This window comes from Theropithecus gelada, chromosome 14 (assembly GCF_003255815.1).
Source record: "Theropithecus gelada isolate Dixy chromosome 14, Tgel_1.0, whole genome shotgun sequence".
Classification (NCBI taxonomy): domain Eukaryota; kingdom Metazoa; phylum Chordata; class Mammalia; order Primates; family Cercopithecidae; genus Theropithecus; species Theropithecus gelada.
The window spans coordinates 110,928,076-110,950,430 of NC_037682.1; the positions used below are offsets into that span (position 1 = coordinate 110,928,076).

At 44.3% G+C, this 22,355-nt stretch overlaps 1 long non-coding RNA gene across 1 annotated transcript in view; it reads left to right on the top strand.

Moving 5' to 3' along the window:
• The first annotated feature begins 3 nt into the window (after nt 1-3).
• The window catches only part of LOC112605563, a 113,600-nt gene continuing 91,248 nt past the window's right edge, over nt 4-22,355 (top strand). Inside the window, exons 1-2 of the long non-coding RNA XR_003115524.1 lie at nt 4-127; nt 14,003-14,176. This is a non-coding gene — a long non-coding RNA (uncharacterized LOC112605563). The remainder of the gene's footprint in view (nt 128-14,002; nt 14,177-22,355) is intronic.

A 22,355-nucleotide genomic window follows, 5' to 3' on the forward strand; every position in this document is an offset into this window, starting at 1 on the left:
CCAGGCTGGGGTCTCCCAGGCAACCGATATACACAGAGAACCACGTGGAGGAAAAGCACGCGAGTTTGGAGTGGGTGGAGCAGGAACAGAGGTGGACTGGAATGTCACACGACGGGGCAGCTGGAAGGTATTGGGAAAGAAGAGGGGTCATGGGAGAAGGCTCGGAACTTGAGCCCCGGGGCATATCAACTTCCAGTTTTTAGGGAAGGCTAAACATCCCCCACTCCCCTTCTCACCGGACTGGGGGAGGTCCTGTTCCTCAGCCTCTTCTCTTTTTCTTTACTCTCAAAGACACTCGCCGCTCATTTTACTTCCATGGGACCAGTGATTAGTGATGAGTGCCCGAGTGGGTAAACGGAGGCACTGAGTCAATGGAAGGAATTCTCTTTGGTCTTTTCAAGAAAAAGCCGAGACAAAACTTGAATTTTTGCTGATCCCATTACTTTTGTGTAACCTTCTCCCCACTCCCCCGATGTTGATGAGGAAAACTGCACAACCAGGTAGCTGGGTACCAAGGCAAATCCAGGTTTTCAACTTCAGCTGCTCCATCAACCCTTGCAGGTGCCCTTAACGCCTCCCATCTTCACCATAGATCTCTCTCTCCATTGCTACTCTCCTCAAGTCCTTCCTTCTCTTCTATTTCCCAGAGAAATCAGACGCAATCAGGAGGAGAATACTTAAATTTCTACCTGCAAACATGTCTGAATCCATTCTTACCAGGAGCAGTGAAAGAGGCACCTCTGTTCTTGTCCAAGACGATTCCCTTCTCGATTTCAACTCTTTTTTTTTTTTTTTTTGAGACGGAATGTCGCTCTTGTTGCCCAGGCTGGAGTGCAATGGTGTAATTTCAGCTCACTGCAACCTCTGGGTTCAAGCAGTTCTCCTGCCTCAGCCTCCCAAGTAGCTGGAATTACAGTCACACACCACCACACCCGGCTGTTTTTTTTCTTTCTTTTCTTTTTTTTTTTTTTTTGACAGAGTCTTGCTCTGTTGTCCAGGCTGGAGTGCAATGGCACAATCTCAGCTCACTGCAATCTCCTCCTCCTGGGTTCAAGTGATTCTTGTGCCTCAGCCTCCCGAGTAGCTGGGATTACAGGCACCCACCACCATGCCTGGCTAATTTTTGTATTTTTAGTAGAGACAGGGTTTCACCGTGTTGGTCAGGCTGGTCTCGAACTCCTGACCTTAGGTGATCCACCAGCCTCAGACCCCCAAAGTGCTAAGATTACAGGCGTGAGCCAGTGGGCCTGGCCCCAGCTAATTTTTTGTATTTAGTAGAGATGGGGTTTCACCATGTTATATTTCCTTAGGGCCCTCATTCCATCACTTCATTTTACAGATGGATATTGGACATGCCAGTCACTCGTCTAGAAACTGGAGATATAGCAGGGAACAAAACAGGCACAATCCCTGCCCTCAGGGAGCTTACATTCTAGTAGAAGCAGGACAATAAATAAGTAGAATATGTAATATGTTAGATGGTGCTAAGAGCTATGGGGGCACATCAAGCAAGGAGGAAGTGTGTTTAGAGAAGGTAACATTCAAGTGACCTGAGGGAGGCTAGGCATGAACCACATGTAAATGTGGGGAAAGAATCTTCTAGGCAGAGGGAAGAGTAAAAACAAAGGTCCTGAGGTGGGAGCAACCTGCCACTTTCGAGGAAGAACAAAGTCAATGTGGCTGGAGTGAAGAGACAGATAGGGAAAGAGTGGGAGATGTGATCAGAGAGGTAAGGGAAGGACCCAACCTGCATGTCCCCAAGGTCTTTCTGAGGACTTTGGCTTTTATGGAGCTATTGAAAGGTTTTGAAATAGGGGTGTCCAATCTTTTGGCTTCCCTGGGTTATGGTGGAAGAAGAATTATTGTCTTGGGCCACATATAAAATACACTTAACATTAAAGATAGCTGATGAGCTTTAAAAAAATCACTAAAAAACCTCATAATTTTTTTCTTTTTTTTTTAAGAGACAGTCTTGCTCTGTCGCCCAGGCTGGAGTACAGTGCCCCAATCTTGGTCCACTGCAAGTTCTGCCTCCTGGGTTCACACCATTCTCCTGCCTCAGCCTCCCAGGTAGCTGGGACTATAGGCGTCTGCCACCACACCCAGCTAATTTTTTGTATTTTTAGTAGAGACGGGGTTTTACTGTGTTAGCCAGGATGGTCTCGATCTCCTAACCTCATGGTCTGCCCACCTCGGCCTCCCAAAGTGCTAGGATTACAGGCGTGAGCCACTGGGCTGGGCAAAACCTCATAATGTTTTAAGAAAGTTTATGAATTTGTGTTGGGCCACATATGGCCCGCAGACTGCGGGTTGGACAAGCTTGTTTTGAGCAGAGGAGGGACAGGGTTCCTACCTTTCGCTACTGTGTAGAGAACAGATCTGAAGACAGCAGAAGCGCGAGACCATTGCTGAAGAGAGCAGAAGCAGGAGACCATTTAGGAGGTCATTGTGAGCCTCTGGTTAGTGTGGTAGCAGAAGAGGTGATTCAAAGTGGTGGATTTTAGAAGTATTTTGAATGTGGACTAACAGGATTTTCTGATGGATTAGCAGTGTGGGGAGGAGGGAGGAATGTTTCACCTGAACTGTAACTGAGAAGGGGAAGGCTGTGGTAAGAGAATCGCTGGAACCTGGGAGGCAGCGGTTTCGGTGAGCCGAGATGGTGCCACTATACTCCAGCCTGGGTGACAGAGCGAGACACAGCCTCAAAAAAACAAAAAACAAAAAACGTATGTCTCCTAGGCATCCAAATGGAGATGTCAAGAAAGCAGCTCATGTGCAAGTTTGGTGTGGTCTGGGCTGGCGATAAAAGATTGAGAGTCATTGCCCCCCCACTGGAAAGTATATAGAGCAAAGATAATTGATTGAAGGTCATTGGTGATTTTGACAAGAACAGTTTTGGTGGAGTGGTGGGGGTAAAAGTCTGATCGCTGATAAGTTTAAGAAAGAATGGGAGGAGAGGGATGGAGACAACTCTTTGGAGGCAACTCTTTGGAGGAGTTGTGTTGTAAAGGAAGGAGAGAAATTGGCTGGGAGCTAAAAGGAGAAGTGAGGTCAAGAAAACTTCTTAAGTGGGAAAAAATAGTTATATGCTGATGGGGAAGAGCCAGTAGAGAGTGAAAATTGACAATGCAGTGGGGAGTGAGGAGAACGTCTGGAGAAATGTCCCTGATGAGGGGAGAAGGGATTGGACAGAGTCCAGAAGCAGAGGGGCTGGCTTTGGTTAGAGGACTGATGGCTCATGCAAAGTAAAAAGAGAGAAGGCATGATATTTGGGCAAAGTAAAAAGAGAGAAGGCATGATATTTGGGCATAGATGTGGGAAGGCGGATTGATGTGGGAGAAGCTGGTGGATATTATCTCTTCGAGGCCTTTTTTTTTTTTTTTCCTCTTTGTGAATTAGGAAGCAGGGTCAGCTGACTGTGAGGATGAAGGGAAAGGCTTAGAAGTTTGAACCTGGAGGAGGAGTTCTAAAAAAGTCACTGAGAGCAGTGATTCTCAAACTTTAGTGTGTACCAAAACCACCTAGAGAGCCTATTAAAGCCCTCCCACAGTCTGGGCAACATAGAGCGACCCTATCTCTTCAAAAAATAAAAAAATTAGCCAGGTGTGGTGGTGTGCGCCTATGGTCCAGCTACTCAGGAGGCTGAGATGGGAGGATTGCTTGAGCCTGGGAGGTCAAGGCTTCAACGAGCTGTGATTGTGCCACTGCACTCCAGCCTGAGCTACAGAGTGAGATGCTATCTCAAAAGAAAAAAAAAAAAGGCCCTCCCTTCCCCCAGACATTCTGATTCAGTAGGTCTAGGATGGGCCCGGGAATCTGCATTTCTAACAAGTGCCAGGTGATGCTGCAGTCGCCCGTACGGGGATGACCCTTTGAGAACTGCTGTGTGAGAGAGTGGGGCAGTGACTGGACTCGAATTCCCACAAATGCAGTGTGGTTGTCAGGCAGCATCAGGGGCCCAGCTGAGGTTAGAAATCATGACTTGAAAGTGTCTCCAATCACATCCCACTCACAATTGCTTGCACGTGTTTGGAGTCCTATCTCTTTAAAACTTCCATTTTCTACTGACTTTTCCTTTGCCGTGTAAAAGGCTCCACACCCTTCCTCTTTAAAAAATGAAAATCTTTAACTTAGGTGCTAGCTCTCCCCTCTTCACAATTTTCTTGGCAGAGTTGTGCATGCTGTATTTCCCCACCTCCTAGTCTATGCAGCATCCGCAACACGTCTGCTCTCCCTCCAACCTCAGGACACTTCTGTTAGGCATCATCACTGATCTAGATGCTAATTCCAATGGGCACTTTTTAGTTGTAATCAGTCACTTGACCACCTACAAATCTGATACCTCCAACCATTTCCTCCCTCAGCTGTCTCCTCCTTTAGGTTTTGTGGACACACTGCTTTTCTGGTTTTCCTCCTGACAGCTGTCACCTCCTCATTCTCCTTTTCCCCTGGTGTTCCTTTATCCTCCTTTAAGGCAGTATAGCACAGTGGTTGTTATATGTGCAGGTTGTAGATTTACTGGGTTAACTTCTGATTTCTCTGGTTCCTAGCTGTGAGACCTGAAACATTTATATCCATTTCTTCATATATTTACCAAAGTGAGGCTGGGCATGGTAGCATGTGCCTGTGGTCCCAGCAGCCTGGGAGGCTGAGGTGGGAGGATGGCTTGAGCTCAGGAGTTCTAGTCCAGCTTGGGCAACATAAGGAGACATCGCCACTTAAAAAAGAAAGGTAGGCTGGGCGCAGTGGCTCACACCTGTAATCCCAGCATTTTGGGAGGCCGAGGTGGGCGGATCACGAGGTTAGGAGATAGAGACCATCCTGGCTAACACAGTGAAACTCTGTCTTTACTGAAAATACAAAAAAATTAGCCAGGCGTGGTGGCGTAGTCCCAGCTACTTGGGAGGCTGAAGGCAGGAGAATAGTGTGAACCTGGGAGGCAGAGCTTGCAGTGAGCTGAGATCGCACCACCGTGCTCCAGCCTGGGCAACAGAGCGAGACTCTGTCCCAAAAACAAACAAGCAAACAAACAAAACCCAACATAGTCATAATACCTGCTTCACAGGGTTCTCATTTGAGGATCCAATGAGTCAGTAGGCATAAAAAGCTTACAACAATGCCTGGCTCATACTGAGTATGTAAGGTCATCACTCGGAGCTACTACTCATCTGTCAGGTGCTATTTGTATAGGCTGATGATGCAAAAAATCTGTATTTTCAAGCAGGCCTCATTCCTGAGCAGCAGTCATAATTATCCACCTGCCTCCTGACATCCCTAGATGCCTCATCAGCATCTCAGCCTTGGCATGGCCAAACCTTCAACTCAGCATTTTTCACTCAGTTTGCCCCCTTTCTTTATTCCCCCACATCCATGAATGGCCCCACCATCTGTCCAGTTCCCTGGCCAGAAATTTGGTAGTTTCTAGCTTCTCTCAGTCCCTTGATTCTTTTCTTTTCTTTTCTTTTTTTGGAGATGGAGTATGGCTCTGCTGCCCAGGCTGGAGTTCAGTGACGCGACCTCAGCTCACTGCAACCTTCACCTTCCCGATTCAAGTGATTCTCCTGCCTCAGCCTCCTGAGTAGCTGGGATTACTGGCACCTGCCATCATGCCTGGCTAATTTTTGTATTTTTGTAGAGATGGGGTTTCGCCATGTTGGCCAGGCTGGTCTCGAACTCCTGACCTCAGGTGATCCACCCGCCTTGGCCTCCCAAAGTGCTGGGATTACAGATGTGAGCCATTGCGCCTGGCCACAGTCCCTTGATTCTTATAGTGGTATTACCTTATTCTACAGACTCAGATATGTGGGAGCATACATATAACATTGTTTTTCTATAATATAACTATATTTGTAAATTTTTTTTACACATTTTTTATTTTTCTGAGACTGAGTCTCGCTATGTTGCGCAGGCTAGTCTCGAACTCCAGGGTTTAAGAGATCCTCTGACCTCAGCCTCCAAGTAGCTGGGATTACAGATGTATGCCACAGTGCCTAGCTCTTATGTTTCTATTCTGAGCCAGCTCCTGTTCTCCTGGAATGTTGGATGCTTAATTTTAATCCATTGGTGGAATCTCCCCTCTCTCCAGGGATTGCCTTAATTCTGGGAGGCTGTCTCTTATGTATATATTTTGCCAAAGCACCGGCGGAAGTGGGTCCTGTTATTAAGTGGCCACCCAATGTCCTCTGACATATCCTCTGCCTGGCTCCTGCTTGCATGGCCTCTTTAGGTCTGGTGTCTCTGTGCTACCTCTCAGTTGCTCTTGGACACAGGGTTCATTCTGCTGCTCCCATGCCCTGGGGTAGCATGAGACAGTGTGGCACTGTCCATGGTTCAAGCTGCCTCCACAATAGGCTACACTCTGCAGCCATGTCTTCTTTTGGAGGTCTTGTCTCCTTAGGTCTGGGGTTCCACTGCCATCAGATCTCGAAAACCTACTTGGGGGTTTTGCTGTCTGTCTGCACTCAGGTGCCTGAGGACAGAACCTACCACTGTCCGTGCTGTCACTGCGTTCCCGTTGGCTCTTGCCTGTGAGTTGTGCTCGTGCCATGGAACTGGGGTGAAATCAATGCGAGGCCTTGCTTTATCCAGAATATTTCCTGCACATCTTCTATCCAGACTGGGGGTCCTTTCTGTTTTCCTAAGGGCCTGCCTAGGCGATTGAAATTCAAAAGTCAGAAGTGGCTTTCCATTTCCCCTCATTTTTGTTGTTGTGTCTTTTCACTAAGGCATCAGCACAAAAGCTGGGCTGCTCAAAATGAGGCTATAGGGGAGAAGGGGAAGAAAGCACAAATAATATTGTAAGATGTCATCATATTCCCTATATCCAGTGGGGGCCATGGATTCTACATCTTTAGCCCCCTCCTAAAGTTTCCCCCTTTTCACCCACATTGCTTCTGTCGTAGTTTGGGGTTTTATTGTTATACTTCTCCTGGTTTGAGAGTATTCCCTTCCTAATCACAGGGTTAGGTTGCTGAAACAGTGGGAGGTTTTGCGGTGAAGATTCTTGATAAAAGATAAGATTCAGAAAACTGAATGACCTATGAAATGCCTGATAAATACTCGATCTTCACTAAAATCACAACTAAAATTTTGCACAGTAAATAAATTTTCAACAACAGATCTGATATTAGCAGTAGTGTGTATTGTGTAATTTCCACGTATCCCTGGGTGATTTAATGTTTTTAGGATTTCCCTGCAGTTACCATTCTCGTAAATCCAGTTTGTTTTGATGCAGATGATGTATAGTTAGATGTTCTCTTTGGGTCAAGTTGTTAATCCAGACATCCAATACCTTCTGATTTGAGGATTTCCAGTTATTGCCCTCACTGGCCCCATCATGGTCTTCAAAACAGCTTTTGGGGGACCTGGCTTGAGATTAGATCCTATGATTTTCAAAACCTTGGTAAGGGGAAGCAGGAAAAACTATTTAAAAGTTGCAGGCTGGGCCGGGCGCGGTGGCTCACGCCTGTAATCCCAGCACTTTGGGAGGCCGAGGCGGGCGGATCACAAGGTCAGGAGATCGAGACCACGGTGAAACCCCGTCTCTACTAAAAATACAAAAAATTAGCCAGACGCGGTAGTGGGCGCCCGTAGTCCCAGCTACTCGGGAGGCTGAGGCAGGAGAATGGTGTGAACCTGGGAGGCGGAGCTTGCAGTGAGCCGAGATCGCGCCACTGCACTCCAGCCTGGGGGACACAGCGAGACTCCGTCTCAAAAAAAAAAAAAAAAAAAAGTTGCAGGCTGGATGCGGTGGCTCACACCTGTAATCCCAGCACTTTGGGAGCCCGAGGCATGTGGATCACAAGGTCAAGAGATCAAGACCATCCTGGTCAACATGGTGAAACCCCATCTCTACTAAAAATACAAAAAATTAGCTGGGCATGGTGGCGGGCGCCTGTAGTCACACCTATTTGGGAGGCTGAGGCAGGAAAATCACCTGAACCCGGGAGGCAGAGGTTGCAGTGAGCCACGATCGCGCCACTGCACTCCAGCCTGGCAACAGAGCGAGACTCCATCTCAAAAAAAAAAAAAAAAAGAAAAGCTGCAGCCAGGAGTGGTGACTCACGCCTATAATCCCAGCACTTTGGGAGGCCGAGGTGGATGGATTGCTTGAGCCCAGTAGTTTGAGGCCAACCTGGGCAACATGGAGAAACTCTGTCTTTACAAAAAATTAGCCAGGAGTGGTGGCACAGGCCTGTAGCCTCAGCTACTTGGAAGGCTGAGGTGGAAGGATCACTTGAGCCCTGAAGGAAGAGGTTGCAGTGAGCCGTGATCATGCCACTGCACTCCAGCCTGGATGACACAACAAGGCCCTGTCTCAAAAAAAAAAAAAAAAAAAAAAAAGATGCAAGCACTTTTCACTTTCTAGAGGAGGAGACTTCGGTTTTTCAGTTCTTCTTGGGGCTGACTGTTCTTTGCTTTGGGAAAATCACTACAAACGGCTTTATTTCCTAAGTACAAAGCCAAAGCCATATCCACCAGTGATCTGAGCGCAGAATGTTAAATGCGTGAGTGGGAATTGTGTTTTTGTGGCTTCTTGCTTTTTAGACGGTGATGGGGGAGAGAGGCGTTTCTTCTCCCCGAGTGTCCAGTGCGCTGTGTGGAACACTGTTGCCAGGGCTTAGCCCAGCAGGTGTTCACAGGAGCTGAGGAGCAAGACAGAGAGGGCTAGGGAGGGCTTTGCCTCGTCAGAGAGCCAGAGGTGAGAAAGAACTGGGTGGTCTCTAGACGTAGGGACCCGATAGACATTTCTGGATGTTCTGACTTGACATGTGCTGTGAGCACGTGAGTGGTTTGCTGGGGCGGGGGCGCTGTGCCTGTGGGATGTCCGTGCTCCTCTGGAGGAAGTAGATTTCCGCTGCCAGCTGTGCTGAGGCAGGAAATAAGGAATGGTGGGCCTTGGGCTAGCTGTAAAGAGAAACCTTCGGCCGGCGCGGTGACTTACGCCTGTAATCCCAGCACTTTGGGAGGCCAAGGCGGGCTGATCACAAGGTCAGGAGATTGAGACCATCCTGGCTAACACGGTGAAACCCTGTCTCTACTAAAAATACAAAAAATTAGCCGGGAGTGGTGGCGGGCACCTGTAGTCCCAGCTACTTGGGAGGCTGAGGCAGGAGAATGGCGTAAACCCGGGAGGTGGAGCTTGCAGTGAGCCGAGATCGCGCCACTGCACTCCAGCCTGGGTGAGAGTGCGAGACTCTGTCTCAAAAAAGAAAAACCTCCCCCTCTTCGGGCCTCATGGCGCTGTGTCCTGGACTCTGAGGTGGGGGTGCGTTCAGAGCATTCCTGGGCTGAAGGTAAGCTGACCTTTGTCTCAGGGAGCCAGGCAGAGAGGTTCCTACAAGGGCCCTTCCTCTTGTTCCGCCTCCCTACATGAGTGCAGTGACCAGGTGAGGTCACATTGATAGGTGATGGGGATAAGTGTCTTGCTTACCTCTCTTCTGGTAAGCAGCCCTGCTCTCTGGAGCTCCTGGTGTTTGGTTTTGGCATCGCCATCTTTTGTTGCTGGCAGCTGCTGGCTTCAGGGAACTTCATCTCCTTTACAACTGGCTCCGGGCCCATTGTCTTCCTCTCTGCCCTTCTCCTTCATCATCTTGGGATGTCTGCAGCCATGTGGACGATCCTTCCAGCTCTCTGGCCTGCCACTTTGGACCTCTTGAGTCGCTTTCTCATTGTGGGTCATCTGCCCACCTGCCAGCATCTTCACATCCTTACACAGCAGAGTCTACAATGCCTCATTAGACTCTCTCCTTTGCCAACTTCCTTCATTTTTTGTCCCTCCTTCTCTCTGCTGCTCTTGCCCAGAAACACCTGGACCCTTGCTGAAGCCATCTTCTCCACCTCCCTGTGCTTGCACTCATGCAGTTGGAAGATACAGATCACCTGATTAGGTCCACTTTATGTTCACGACCACAGACCTCAGATGGACATACTCAGCACTGCCCAGCATTTCTATTATGTTTCCCTGGTTCGTTTATTTTCCCACCATGTTTTCTATTGCTGTATAACACATGCCCCAAAATCTAGTGGCTAAAAAACAATACCCATTTATTTTATTATTATTTTTTTTTAAAAAAATGATAGAGATGAGGTCTCATATGTTGCCCAGGCTGGTTTCAAACTCCTTAGTTCAAGCAATCCTCCTGCGTCAGCCTCCCAAAGTGCTAGGATTACAGGTATGAGCCACCGCACTTGGACAATATCTATTTCTTATCTTACAGGTCAGAAGTCCTGGTGGGCTCAGCTGGTTCTCTGGTCAGGGTCCCACAAGACCAAAATCAAGGTGTCAGCTGGGCTGGACTCATGTCTGGAGGCTTGGGGCAAGGATCCACTTCCAAGTTCATTCAGGTTGTTGGTAGACTCCAATTCCTCATGGCTGCAGGTGTGTGGCCCCTAATTCCTTACGTTAAAGAAAAATCTGAGGCACGATAATATTTTTGAGTTTATTTGAGTAAGAAGCAATTGATGAATTGGCAAACACCAAACTGAAGAAGCCTGTTCTGGCGGCAAGCCATCAGGGGCAAGTATTTATGGGGTAAATGCAGAAGCAAAATCAATACATTATTTGATTGGTTGCAATTATACGATTGCCTTATTTGGCCTATCCTGTTGGAAAGTCCTTGGTTATATAGTATAAGTGTGTTGGCTATTTCTGACTGGTTGAGCTTATGATTTGTTTTTCCTTAATATAGGCATTTATAAGAAAAACGTCAAGTTCCACTTATGTTTGCAAATCAAGCAAGGTTTAGGTCTCGTAACGAAGCCTCACTGGTTTTGTCTGCTTGGGGATTCTTCAGGCCTAGTATCCCTTTAAATTTACTTTAACAGTTCCCCGCTTTTGGTCATTCTCCCAGCAAGCTGAGAGTATGACCAAACAGTATAGCATTACTCTCAGTAACCAGGTTACCATTATTGACTAGTTACTGGAACAAAGAATCGTGTAGATGTCATTCTCAACAGTTGCGTTGGAATGGAAGGTCAGGTAGTCATCATTATCTGCAGTTGCAGAGTCATCATAGGCTTGAGTGGTGGGGTTGTTGAGTTCTTCTAGTTGTCTAATCCTGATAGCAATTATTTGATGTGTGAGTGGTTAGGGTCTCACACCTGAATGCTGCTGGAAAGCATTCAAACCCCTTGAGAGGATACAATGGACTACAGAGCTGGAAATCATGATTATAAGGAGAATAACAGCCAAGAACTGAAAAATTCTCTGGAGCAGACATTGAGCTCAGGAGTTCAAGACCAGCCTGGCCAGTATGATGAAATTCCGTCTCTACTAAAAATACAAAAAGCCAAGAGTTAACCAATTAAATAAATCAGTGGATCAGGTAGACCACACCTATCTGATGAGGAACTTAAATTTGTTTAAGATCCTTTGAATTGGGGGCAATAATTTCTTTTTTGAACAATTTATTTCCATAGGTTTTTGGGGGAACAGGTGGTATTTGGTTACATGAGTAAGTTCTTTAGTGATGATTTGCGGTATTTTGCTGCATCCATCACCTGAGCAGTGTACACTCAACCCAGTTTGTGGTCTTTTATCCCTCACCTTCCTCCCACCCTTTTCCCTGAGTCCCCAAAGTCCATCGTATCATTCTTGTGCCTTTGCATCCTCATAGCTTAGCTCCCACTTATGAGTGAGAACATATGATATTTGGTTTTCCATTCCTGAGTTACTTCACTTAGAATAATAGTCTCCAGTTCCATCCAGGTTGCTACAAATCCATTAACTCCTTTTTATGACTGAGTAGTATTCCATCATATATATCCACTCGTTGATTGATGGGCATTTGGGTTGGTTCCATATTTCTGCAATTGTGAATTCTGTTGCTATAAACCTGTGTGCAAGTATCTTTTTTGTATAATGACTTATTTTCTGGGTACTCAGTGGTGGGATTGCTGGATCAAATGGTAGTTCTACTTTTAGCTCTTTAAGGAATTTCCACCCGGTTTTCCACAGTGGTTGTACTAGTTTACATTCCCACCAGCAGTGTAGAAGTGTTCCCTGATCACCGCATCCACACCAACATCTATTATTTTTTGATTATGGCCATTCTTGCAACAATAAGGATGTATCACGCTGTGGTTTTAATTTGGATTTCCCTGATCATTAGTGATGTTGAGCATTTTTTCATATGTTTGTTGGCCATTTGTATATCTTCTTTTGAGAATTGTCTATTCATGTCCTTAGCCCACTTTTTGATGGGATAGTTTGTTTTTTTCTTGCTAATTTGTTTGAGTTCCCTGTAGATTCTGGATATTAGTCCTTTTTTGGATGTATAGATTGTGAAGGTTTTCTCCCACTCTGTGGGTTGTCTGTTTACTCTGCTGACTGTTCCTTTTGCTGTGCAGGAGCTCTTTAGTTTAATTAAGTCCCACCTATTTATCTTTGTTTTTGTTGCATTCGCTTTTGGGTTCTTAGTAATGAAGTCTTTGCCTAAGCCAATGTCTAGAAGGGTTTTTTCCCCAGTGTTATCTTCTAGAATTTTTATAGTTTCAGGTCTTAAGATTTAAGTCCCTGATCCATCTTGAGTTGTTTTTTGTTTAAGATGAGAGATGAGGATTCAGTTTCATTCTCCTTTATGTGGCTTTCCAGTTATCCTGTGGGGCAATAATTTCTAATTTATTGACATAGAAACAACATTTTTTTTTTTTTTGAGACAGAGTCTCACTCTGTTACCCAGGCTAGAGTGCAGTGGTGCAATCAAGGCTCATTGCAGCCTTGACCTCCTAGGCACAAGGGATCCTCCCACCTCAGCCTCCCAAGTAGCTAGGATTACAGGCATGTGCCACCACACCTGGCTAATTTTTGTATTTTTTTTTGGAGATGGGGTTTCGCCACGGTGCCCAGCCTGGTCTCAAAGCTCTAGGCTCAAATGATCTGCCCACCTTGGCCTCCCAAAGTGCTGGGATTATAAGTGTGAGCCACCATCCGTGGTAAAACTTTTTTTAAATCAATAAAAGCACAAGCTCTTCTTTGTTAAACTGTGCGGTGTCAAGCACTTCTGTTTTGGAGTACTTTTGAGGCTAAATTGTTCATTTCAGATTATATTGCTTGAAGAGAATTCAAGTTATTATTCTATGAAAACAAAGGAAAAACAAAGATTAATATTTGGAGCAAATTATGACCTTTGTCTTTGTGTCTGGAGGGTCAAGATGTATAGATTTGAGTTTGAAGTATCTAGATGGTGGAATGGAGATGGCATTTGAGAGCTGGCTGTGTCATCAGGTGGTGTTCTGCTGAACTCATATAGCAGCAGGCATAAAGGTTGTCTATACATGGTCTGTTGCAGTGATTTTTTCTGAAGTTTGAAGTCATTCAGTTTCAGCTTTTAGGACTTGAGAAAAGGGCAGTTTTAGTTTTTAATGAAACTAGAGAACTTCAGGATTCAATCCAGTTTATAGATGGATAACAAATCTTAAACAGGATTAGAATTTGGTAATTGGTGCTCTACAGTTTTCTATTGAAATGTAGTCTTTTTAATAGTCACTCTCATTTTTATAAAAAATAGTCACAGTTAAATTTTTTTTAACAGAATAAGTCTAGTTTCATCAAGGTAGATCTGTTTATATAAATGCAACACAGGTATTAATTCTATGTAAGTTTTAAAATATGATATTTTAGTCAGAGCTTTGGTAATATCCAAGGGGCTTTCCTGACTTTATATCCATCAACTTTAGTTTTTTAAAACTGCCTGGTATCAACACTCCTTTAGCCACCCCAGCGGATGTCTCAGTAAGTTGTGTGTCTCCGCAGTCCAATGACTTTGGGCTCAGTTCAGCACTAGGACTCGCCTAGGAGTTGCAGTCCTTGTGGCCTAGACTGCCTTTCAAGTTTCTTTAGAGCCCCAGAGCACTTTAGCCCATTGTGGCGAGGCTTGCAGGGACTCAAGTTCACACTGCTGGGATTGGCAATTCCCCTCTGGCTAGGGCTGCTTTAAACGCTCCCCCCATGGGTGGGCATTAACTGAGTTTGGTCTGGTTTTGTTTTCTGCTATAACAGGGCACCACGGAGTTAGGTACTTCAAAATTGCTGTGCTCTCCCTCTCCCCACTGCACAGAAACACTCTCCACACCATGCTGCTGCTGCTGGGGGATGGAGGGGTGGCGTCAGCGATTTAAGACTGTTTTTCCTACCTGTTCAGCCCTTCTTTCAGCAATATGAAGTTAAATCCAGGTACTATGAGTGCTCACCTGATTTTTAGTTCTAAGGAAGGTGCTTTTTGTGTGTGTACATAGTTGTTAAATTAGTATGCTTGCCAGAGAGGAGAGGACAATTAGTGGTCTCCTATTCTGCCATCTTGCTCTTCCCTCAATATGCCCTTTCTTGCAGATCTTTTACAACTCTCTATATTTGTTCAGTTTGTGTCTTGCTTGTTTTCTTCTTTATTATTCTGGAACAATCATCTTGTTTTCAAGATAACACCATTCTCTTTTTCCTTTAAAGGAAACACATTCCTTACTTTTTCTTGCTGAAAACACACCTACTTTTAAAATACATTTTTAATATACAGTTGTTTTCTTTCTTTCTTCTTCTTCTTTTTTTTTTTTGATACAGCGTCTTCCTTTGTCACCCAGGCTGGAATTCAGTGGTTCAATCTCAGCAGTTCACTGCAGCCTCTGCCTCTCAGGTTTAAATGATTCTTGTCCTTCAGCCTCCCAAGTAGCTGGGATTACAGGTGTGTGCCACAACACCCAGCTAATTTTTTTTTCTATTTTTAGTAGAGAGAGGGTTTTGCCATGTTGGCCAGGCTGGTCTTGAACTCCTGGCCTTAAGTGATTCACCTGCCTTGGCCTCCCAAAGTGCTAGAATTACAGGCTTGAGCCATCACATCCGGCTATTTTCTTTCATCTTTACTACATCTGGTAGTCTTTATTACATATATTAATTAGAATTCTTTTTTATTAATTTATTTTTTTGAGATGAGGTCTCTGTCACCCAGACTGGGAGTGCAATGGTGTGATCTTGCCTCACTGTAACCTCTGCCTTCTGGGCTCAAGTAGTCCTCCTACTTCAGCCTCCTGAGTAGCTGGGACTACAGATGTACGCCACCATGCTGGTGGCTTATTTTTTTTTTTTTTTGTATTTTTGGTTGAAAAGGGGTTTTACCATGGTGCCTAAGTGTTTTTTTTTTCCCCCTTTGAGACAGGGTCTCGTGCTGGAGTGCAATGGCATGATCTCAGCTCACTGAACCTCTGCCTCTGGGACTCAAACCATCTTCCCACCTCAGTCTCCCAAGTAGCTGGGACAACAGGCACGTGCCACCAAGCCTGGCTAATTTTAAAATTTTTTTGTAGAGATGGGGTCTCACTATGTTGCACAGGTTGGTCTTGAACTCCTGGGCTCAAGCGAATTAGAATTCTTAAAACATTTGTTTTTTAGAGACAGGGTCTTGCTCTGTCACCTAGGCTGGAGTGTAGTGGTGTGATCATGGCTTAAGTGCAGCCTCAACATCCTGGACTCAAGCAATCCTTCCACATCACCCTCCTAAGTAGCTGGGACTACAGGTGCACGCCACCGCACCCAGCTATTTAAACATTTTTTTTTTGGTAAAGACAGGGTCTCATTATGTTACCCAGGCCGGTTTCAAACTCCTGGGCTCAAGTGATCCTCTTGCTTTGGCCTCCCAAAGTGCTAGGATTACAGATGTGACCCACCACGCCTAGCCTAAAATTCTTAACCCCTAGTAACCTTAATATCTAGTGAAAATTCCTTTCTAGTGAAAAGGAAGCACGTGATTTTGTAATTTTGATTTTTACATTTTTATTTATTTTTATATTTTATTTTTGGCCTTTATTATTAGTTTTAATTGACAAATAATGATTGCACATATTTATGGGATACAGTGTAATATTTGTAATATAATGTAATAAATCAGGGTAATTAGCATATCCATTACCTCAAACATTTATCATTTCTTTGTGTTGAGAACATTCAAAATCTGCTCCTCTAGCTATTTTAATAATACAATCAATTGCTGTTGGTTGTAGTCACTCTATTGTGCAATAAAACACTAAAACTTATTTCTCCTGTCTAACTGTACTTCTGTATCCATTAATCAACCTTTGGCTGTTCCCCTATTTCCCCTACCCTCCCCTGCCTCTAGTAACAAGTATTCTAATCTCTACTTCTACAGGATCGATGTTTGTAGCTTCCACATATGAATGATAACAGTGTTACTTATCTTTCTGTGCCTGGCTTCTTTTACCTAACATAATGTCCTCCAAGCTCATCTATGTTGCCACAAACGACAGAATTTCTTTTTTTTTTTTTTTTTTGAGACACTTTTGGTCTGTCACCCAGGCACTACTACATGATTGCAGTAGTGCAATCATGGCTCACTGCAGCCTTTACCTCCCAGTCTCAAGTTATCCTCCCACCTCAGCCTCCCAAGTAGCTGGGACTAAAGGAGTGCGCCTCTATGCCTGGATAATTTTAAAATTTTCTTGTAGAGATGGGGGTCTCATGTTTCTTAGTCTGGTCTTGAACTTCCAGACTCAAGACATGCTCCTACCTTGGCCTCCCAAAGTGCTGAGATTACAGGCATGAGCCACTGTGCCCAGTTAGGATTTCAGAATTTTTTTTTTAATGGCTAAACAGTGTGTTCCATTGTGTGTATATACACCAGTTTTTCTTGACCCATTTATCTGTTGATAGGCATGTCACCTACAAAGGAAAACAGTAATTGTCCAGTACAGATCTCAATCATAAGGAAATATATGAAATGTCAGAAAAAGAATTTGAAATAATAATTGTAGGGAAATTCAGTGAGACACAAGAGACTACAAATAGACAATTCAATGAAATCAGGAAAATAATTCATGATTTGAATGAGAAATTTAACAGAGTATATAACAGAGGGTCCAATAAAAATCCTAGAGCTGTAGAATTCAATGAAGGAAATAAAAAATACAATGGAGATATTTAACAACAGACTAGACCAAGCAGAAGAATTTCTAAACTTGAAGACAAGTCTTTTGAAATCACACAGGCAGACAAAACAAAACGGAAAAAAAAGAAGAAAGCCTACAGGATTTGTGGGACACTATTAAGTGGACAAATATTCATAGTGTGGGCATTTCAGAAGGAAGAGAGAAGAGAAAAGGTGAGGAAAACATATTTAATGAAATAATAGCAGAAAGACTCCGCAAGTCTTAGGAGAGAGATGGATATCTGGGTGCTGGAATATATCTGGAAGCTCAAATAACCCCAGATAGATTCAACCCAAATAGGTCCTCTCTGAAGCACATTATAGTCACATTGTCAAAAGTCAAAGACAAAGAAATAATTTAAAGCAGGAAGGGAAAAATGTCAAGTCACATGTAAGAGAATCCTCATTAGACTAATGGATTTCTCCCAGCAGAAACCCTGTTATAGGCCAGGAGAGAATGGAGTAGTATATTCAAAGTACTGAAAGAAAAAAGCTGTCAGGCAAGAATATATACCCAGTAAAGCTATTCTTCAGAAATGAAGGAGAAATAAAATTGTTCACAGATAAGCAAAAACAGAGAATTCATTACCACTGGATCAGCTGTACAAAAAATGCTCAGTGGAGTTTTACATTGGGAAGAAAAGACGATAACCACCATCATAAAAACATGCAAAACTGACTGTATAACTAATTGGTAGAGCTAATACGTAAACAAGAAAGAGAAAGCAGTCAAATCTTATTACTACAGAAAACCACTCAATTCCAGACATAAACAATAGGAGAGGAAGTAAGGAACAAATAATATACAGAACAATTAGAAAACCATAAAATGACAAAAATAAGTCCTCACCTATTTTAAGTAATAACCTTGAATGTAAATGGACTAAATTTCCCATTTAAAAGATGTAGATTGAATCTGGCTATGGTGACTCATACCTGTAATCCCAGCACTTTGGGAGGCCCTTTTTCACCATCAAACGCCTAAATATTGGACTGTCTTAGATTCTAGTCTGAGCCTAAAATTATAGAATTATTCCTGTGTCCTGTCTGCCTGCATGATCTTACTTGTCCCATGGTCGATGTCTACCATCCAAATAATAATTTCCAGCCTACTTTTATTTCTAGTCTGGACCTCTTACCTCTTGCTCAGGACTGGGATATCCAGCTGTTTTCCTGATGCTTCCATTTGGAAGTCTAGTGAGCATCACAGAGTTAATATATCTGCTTTCCCACTGCAATGCTCCTCCAGCCTTTTCTTTCTCAACAGATGTCGTCATCATCCACTTGTTCAAGCAAGAGCCCAAGGATCATCCTAGATTCCTTCTCACTTCCTCTCAATCCAATCCTGTAACATCCAAACCACCAGTAAGCAAGTCCTGCAGGGGTTTTTTTTTGCCAAACATTTAATGTATTTATTTGGATATATTTGATTTATATTGTTTAGCAAACCACAACATTTATAGGGACAAAAAAGTATTACTAGTTTTATAATGTAAAAGCAGTCTGTTACCCCATCCTAAATTCTTACTCCCCAAAGCAACCCTCTCAACTCTAGCTATTTCATCTGCTATTTACTTCTATGTTTAAACATTTCTCTCATATAGATATATAAAGTGTATATATGTAAAGTATGTAACATACAAAAGTATATATATAAAGTATATATAGAACTATTTCTTGATTTTTTCAGTGTTAAGTATGATCTATTGACTTTTTTTTTTTTTTTTTGAGATGGAGTTTCGCTCTTGTCATCTAGGCTGGAGTGCGGTGGCATGATTTAGCTCACTGCAACCTACACCTCCCGGGTTCAAGTGGTTCTCCTGCCTCAGCCTCCTGAGTAGCTGGGATTACAGGCATCTGCCACCGCATTCAGCTAATTTTTGTATTTTTAGTAAAGATGGGGGTTTCACCATGTTGGCCAGGCTGGTCTTGAACACCTGACCTCAGGTGATCCACCTGCCTTGGCCTCTCAAAATGCTGGGATTACAGGTGTGAACCACCACGCCCGGCCTCTATTGACTTTCAACTATTGGAACTGTGGTTCTATCTTATATGCCCATTTTCTGCTTCACCAAATACATACACTTAATCTTTTCCCATCCTCCAATATATCATCATCATAATTTTTGGTTAAAATTGCTATTTAATGTTACCTTAGTTCATTCATACTGCTATGACAAAATACCACAGACTGGGAAGCTTATAAACAACAGAAATTTATTTCTCAGAGTTCTAGAGGCTGGGAAGTCTAAGAGCTGTTATATCCACCAGCAGTTGTGTATTAACCTAGAGACGGGCTAAGGCCTGTCCTCAGACTGAACCCACGATGGCTTCCTCTCCCTTTTCCCTGATTTTGCAGAGTATAGAAGAAATAACATAAAATTTCTTTTTTTGCAATTAGTTTACAAAATAGTAGAGACTGCTTTTTGCCCTCTTACTCATGACTTCTCCTCTGGGAAGCTACTTTTGCCTGGCAAAAGGGCCCTACATATGTGTTCCCATAGCACTTTGATAAGGTGTAATTTATATTCAATGAAATTCACCTATTTTAAGTGCACAGTTTGATGAGTTTTGATAAAGGTAACCACCCCAAAGAGTTTCCTGGTACCTTGGCTTATTCCATTTATTTAATATTGTGATAAAATACACTGAATATAAAATTTACCATCTCAGTCACCTTTAAGTGTACGATTCAGGCTGGGTGTGGTGGCTTACACCTGCAATCCCAGCACTTTGGGAGGCTGAGTGGGAGGATCACTTCAGCCCAGGAGTTTGAAACCAGCCTGGGCAACATAGTAAAACCCCATCTCTATTTTTTAAAAAGTGTATGGTTCAGTGGCATTATGTACATTCGCACTGTCGTGCTACCATCGCCACTACCCATCCATGGAACTGTTTTCATCTTGCAAAACCAAAACTCTGTGCCCATTAAACAATAACTCCCCATTCCCTCTCCCTACAGCCCCTGGCAACCACCATTCTATTTTCTGTTTCTATTAATTTGACCTTTGACTTTTTAAAAAAAGTTGTGGTTAAAAAGTCATAAATTACTATCTTAACCGTTGTTAAGTGTACAATTCAGCAGTGTTAAGTAGCAGCTTCATTTTTTGTTTTTTGAAGACGGGGTCTCATTCTGTCACCCTCGATTGCGGTGCTATGATCTTGGTCACTGAAGCCTCAACCTTCCAGGCTCAATTGATCCTCCCACCTCAGCCACCCAAGTAGGTGGGACTACGGGCGGGTGCCATCATGGCCAGCTAATTTTTGTATTTTTTTGTAGAGATGGGGTTTTGCCACCTTGCCCAGGCTGATTTTGAACTCCTGGGCTCAAGCAATCCACCCGCCTCAGCCTCCCAAAGTGCTGAGATTACAGGCGTCAGCCACTGTGCCTGGCCTGCAGATTATTTTTAAGGTAGTTTTAGGTTTAGTTAGTGATGAATGCAGAAAAGCCCAAATAACAGTCACTTAAAAAAGGTTGTCCATGGCTGCCCTGACAGCTCCACTATCACCAAGGACTCAGGCTTCTATTTTGTGCTTTGTCATTTGCAACACACAAATTCCATCTATCTCATAGTCCAAAATAGCTGTTCCAGTTCCAGCCATCACCTCCACATTCCAGCTAGCATAAGGCGAAAGTGGGGAAAAAGGCACACTTTCTCTCTTCTAGAGCCCTTCATAGAAATTACACATACTATTTTGTGCTTATATCCCATCGGACAGAACTTAATCACATAGGCCCATCTCACTGCAGTGGAACTGGGAAATAGAGTCTTTCTTCTGGATCACACGTTTCAGTTCTAGTTTATGGGTCCCACTGCTGAGAAGTAAGAAGATAATGCATGTTGGGGAACCCGCACTGGTGTCTTCCACAACTTCCCTTCCTCATAGTGCTGATCACTGCACTGAAATTGATTCCTCCATCTTGTTGGGCTGTGGACCCCTTCAGTCAGGGACTTGTGTCTTTTATAGCTTAGCACAGAGCCAGGTGCATTTAGGTGCTTAATGTTTGTTGTACAAATACATGATTTCAGCCCAACCTGCTTATTGTTGGTTTTTAAGAATTATTGTTTGTATTATTTTTTTGAGAAAAGGTCTCGCAGTGTTGCTTTGGATGGCCTCAAACTTCTGGGCTCAGGGGGGCCTCCCAGCTCAGCTTCTCAAGAAGTTGGGATTACAGGTGCCTGCCACCGCACCAAGCTCTAATACTTTTTTTTTTTGAGACTGAATCTCACTCTGCCACCCAGGCTGGAGTGTAGTGGCCCACTGTAACCTCTACCTCCTGGGTCAAGCGATTGTCCTGCCTCAGCCTCCCAAGTAGCTGGGATTACAGGCGTGTGCCACCACACCCAGCTAATATTTGTTTGTTTATTTATTTTTTAGTAGAGACAGGATTTCTCCATGTTGGCCAGGATGGTCTCAAACTCTTGACCTCAAGTGATCCACCTGCCTTGGCCTCCCAAAGTGCTGGGATTACAGGTGTGAGCTACCACACCCTAATTTTAAGACTTACTGAAGTGAAGCCCTAAAGGGGGAAGAGACTAGAGTCCTGTAGTCCATGTTGTCACCAAATTCAGGAAACTGCTTTACTGCACACTTGGCAGGTGGCCTCCACCTGGCCACGCCCGCTGCCAGGCACTCCCCACCTGCACTGCTGGGCACCTCCAGCCATCACAGCCCCTTCCTGGTGCAGAGTCACACTTGGCCTCCATGGAGCTGCTACACTGGTCCTGCACCACCCTCCATATGATGTGTCTACATCCACAGGTCCCACTGACCCCAGCTCTTCCTTGTGCTGGGCAAAGATGCCTCCTATGGGTCTACATAGGACATGTTTCTCCTTGAGTGTGTTGGGGACATTCCAGGCCTGAGAGTGTCCTGAGGCTGAGAGCCCCCATTGAGCAGAAGCGAGCTGATGGCCCTCTTGCCTGGCCAGGACTCTCTGAAGTACTCCAGCTCCAACATTTTCTCACCAGTGAATGAGGTGATTTACTCTTGACTTGGGATTTATTTCTTTCACATGTAAAGACACCTTCACAGCACGAAAGCTGCAGATTCAGAGAGGGACATCAGGTTGAGAAGGCGGGAGGGATATGTGTCACAGGTCCCTGGATGCTGTGTAGATTTCTTTGTTGGCCAGTGAAAGTCCCCACATCTCACGGAGATCCCCATGCCCTACCCGAGGAAGCCTCTGGATGTCAGAGATGCAGACATTGCACGTCTCAGTGGACAATCCAGTCTAGAAATGGGGGTGCAGAGAGGCGCTTCTGTTGCTCTTGAGCGGGAATCCCACAGCCCCAGGTATAGACTTAGGTGCTGAAGGGGGACCCAGGAAAGAGGTGAGGGAGTGGATGGGGAGGGGTTTGGGGCATGTGCACAGGAACCAGGGCTGGCCCCAGCCCTCTATAATTACCTGAGTTACCACAG